A 3,705-nucleotide genomic window follows, 5' to 3' on the forward strand; every position below is an offset into this window, starting at 1 on the left:
CAAAGGGCACCACACAACAACCCAGAGCACCACGTGTCGACACCAGAGCAACCCGCCGCTCACGCGACATGGCTGGCACCGAAGGGCAACCGCCCGCAACTGCGCTTTCCGCGCCGGCCCGGATGCACGTCGTGCTACAACAACACCACTACCGTACACAGCCGCTGTTCACAACATCACTATCAATGGCGCGCCCGCGGCTCGCCGCCGTCGCAGTCGCAGCCCCAACGCCAGCACTTTTGCACCACCATTCACACGCACCGCAACACAGCTCGCCGACACAGCCGAACAAAACAAACACCACACAACAACAACAGCAACAACGCCGCCGCCTCTACTTGTGCCGGCGACCCACCCCGCCGATGGCGCACCTTTCGCCAGCCGGCAATCGACACACACGCACCCACCCACCGGGGCCCAGTGCAAAAAAAAAAACACACAAAAACAAAAAAACAAAACAACACAAACGACACGGGAAGCGCACACCGCCACTTCGCGCGCACGCCACCAACCAGTCGTCGTCTCAAAATAACAAACACAAACAAAATAAACTAACAACTAGGGCAACACAAAACAAAAACGCCTCGCACGAACCGCCCACAAAAAGGACAAGCACACGCACAGCCTCTGCTGACGACCACGACGCAGCGGCACGCTGCTCCTGTCCCGCGCCCCGCGCCCCACTCGATTTACAACTCACGCGACACCGTCAACGACGGGCTCGCTTCCCGCAACCTACCACCTTTCCGCCACGACGCACAGCCCCAGCCCCACCCGACGACTGCACTTTCACCACCGCCTCCCCCTTCCCCCCCAAAACACACACACACACACACACACACAGCCAGCCAAAAACGCACTCGCGACCCACACATGCACGTGCATCGGCACACGCCAACCAGTCAACGTCGACAACCACACGCCACGCAAGGCTCGAAACGAAAACGAAACCGGCGTCCTTCCACGTTGCCATCAAGCTACGCGACACAAGACACAAGGAACCAACACAACAGCCGGCCCCACTAATTCCCACTCTCACGCCGCAAAAAGCACACCGAAACCGCCAAACACGCACGCACATTCCCCTTCGCACTGACACCACCGACCGGCTCGCTACCACACACCTCTCGGCAGCCGTTTCACGCCAATTCGCCACACAGTCGACAAGCGCCCGCCCTGTACGGCACACGCAACGACGCAGCGCAGCAAAGGGCGCCCGCAACACATACCTCTCCGCCGCCCGACGCGCCAACCGCCACACCACACCGCCAGCCACTCGCAAATTGTGCACTGCCACCAGCCACACGTCCAACACGCCGCGCCGCCTCCGGCCACCCGCCAGGGGGCGCTCACGTCCGCGACAACAGCGCGGCCCGCCGGGCCGGGCCGAACCGAACCGAGCCGCCGCTGCTCTGCACTCGGCACGGCCACACCCTGCTGCAGACCGGGCTCGTCCCTCTGTACGCGTCTGCCTGCGCATCAACACAACACGACCTTTTTTTTTTTTCTCTCTCTCTCTACCGCCATCCCTTCTTCTCGCGTTTTACTCGTTGTTGCAGCAGCGGCGCACACCTACACATCCACAGCCCCAGCCGAGCCGGCCTCACCTCAGGGCCCGCCGCCAGCGTCTCCTCCTCGGGCACAGGTGCGGTGCTGTGGCCGCCCATCCAACCGCATTGCTGGCCGTCCAGCCACCAGGCGTTCCCACTGCCGCGAGCCACGCCGCGCACCGACCCTGCTGCAGAAAACGAAGCATAGCCAGAGACCGACCGATACACAAAGCAAGCCGTCGCCTCGCCTCTTGTCCTTCCTGCCTTCCTTCCGCCCCCGCCCTTCTCACACCACCGCCTCTCCACTTTCGCCCCCCCCTCCTTTTTTTTTTTTTTTTTTTTGTTTTCTTCTTTCTTTCTTTGGCCCTCTCTCCTTCCCGCCATGGCGGTTACGGCACCGCCTGCAGCGGCAGATTTTTTGCGCCCACACGCCTACTCCTACCACCATTAACCTTGCCCTGCCCTGCCCTGCCCTGCCCTGCCCTGCCCTGCCCATCAACGTCGCAGTCGAACCGACGCTTGCCAACACACTGCCCACGTTCCTTTCTCTTTTCGGCCTACGCCCATTACGCGCCGCCGCCACAGCACCTTCCCTTCCCACAACACACCGACGTCATCACACGCACCCAAAACAGGGGCCACGACCGTGTTCCTCGCCCACTCCCATCCCGCACGGTACGCACATTCCCAACTACTACCGCGCACCCTCCCTTTCCAATCTGTGTGTCTCTGTGTCTGTGTCCTGTCCGCGCGTGACGCCTCTCAACATCCGCCGTCCCCCGTCCCGTTTTCGCCCCCATGCCGTCGTCGCGCCGCCTCCGCCCCTGTCCGCCCCGCACCACACCATACACCGCTGCTTGTCCCGGCCGTTGCCACCAAAGGCGCCGACCGCAAACGCGCCACGCCGCAGCCCCCGTGCGTCTCGCGCTCGCTTGCATCTCCGTGCCGACGCTGCCTCTCTTCCCGCTCGCACTCGACCTCGACAACACAGTCTTTGGCTCCGCCACTGCGTGTTCCGGTGGTACGCACGCTGCAACACGTATGTATTCATTACCAGAGCGATGGCGAGGCATGACAGCATCTCTGTCTGACCAGAGAGTTCTTTATCGCTGCTAGTCGGCGCTTGGACCGCGCCAGACGACAGTAGTGGCACGCACCGGGTCGCCAGGAACAGTTGTTATATATATATATTGTAGCGCGAGTCGGGAGAGGTAGTAGTCGGTCGACAGTAGTAGCGGGTGGACGGTTGTACTGAGCGGGCGTCGGCGGCGTGCTCTGCTCGTCTCGCGACTCTGGTCACGGTTCGGGACGATGTATAGTCTATTGTGTTATAATCAAAAGGTGGTGTGACGCTGCATTGCGCAAATCTGATAACGTATGTTCATTGTACTTATTTTGTTCAACAACAAAAGCCCCACTATTACTTTTTTTCTAAAGTAACTTTTGTCTCTTAACGAAAAACATTCACTTTTTAAAGACTACTTCCTATGGCATTTCCCTCCAAGGAGTGCAATTAATTACCAGCCAGCACTCATTCATTGCACACAGCTGTGTAAGGGGTATCTACAATTGAGGAGCGGATATAAATGCAATTTTTTGTTTTTTTTTTTGTTTTTTTTTTTTTTTTTTGTGTGTGTGTTGTAACCTCCCAGCAACATTTAAAATAATGGACAATGTTATTTACGGATGCTAATGGACATTGCGCTAATTGTAACCTCGCCCACAATGAGAGGTATTGAAAATGGCAACAAAAATGTGAAATTCGCAATCTGACTCAAATATAAAGTCTTCACACAACATTTAAAAACGTCCGTTCAGTGACAAGAAACTTCAATTAAACCGAAATATCGGTCTTTGGCCCTGTGCAAAACAATCAGAATTAATGTCTTACCTCCGAATAAATGGATGTCACATTTCTGCTCTGGTTGTTGCGCAGCGCTTGGAGGAACTGCATTGCAAATAATAATATTCTCTTTTTTTGTGATTTTAGTGACATTTTTCTTCAAAGAAGTGGAATGAAATGTGAAGTGCAACGAACTCTTTAGTTCAATAAACAATTAAATGTTTGAAAAATGCTTTTGAAATAAAAATTATTACTGGGGAACTTGTTGGAGAATAATTACAATAAATACAATTTTTCATTATCTAATGATTA

The sequence above is a fragment of the Schistocerca serialis genome, unplaced genomic scaffold (assembly GCF_023864345.2).
Source record: "Schistocerca serialis cubense isolate TAMUIC-IGC-003099 unplaced genomic scaffold, iqSchSeri2.2 HiC_scaffold_881, whole genome shotgun sequence".
In the NCBI taxonomy this organism is placed as follows: domain Eukaryota; kingdom Metazoa; phylum Arthropoda; class Insecta; order Orthoptera; family Acrididae; genus Schistocerca; species Schistocerca serialis.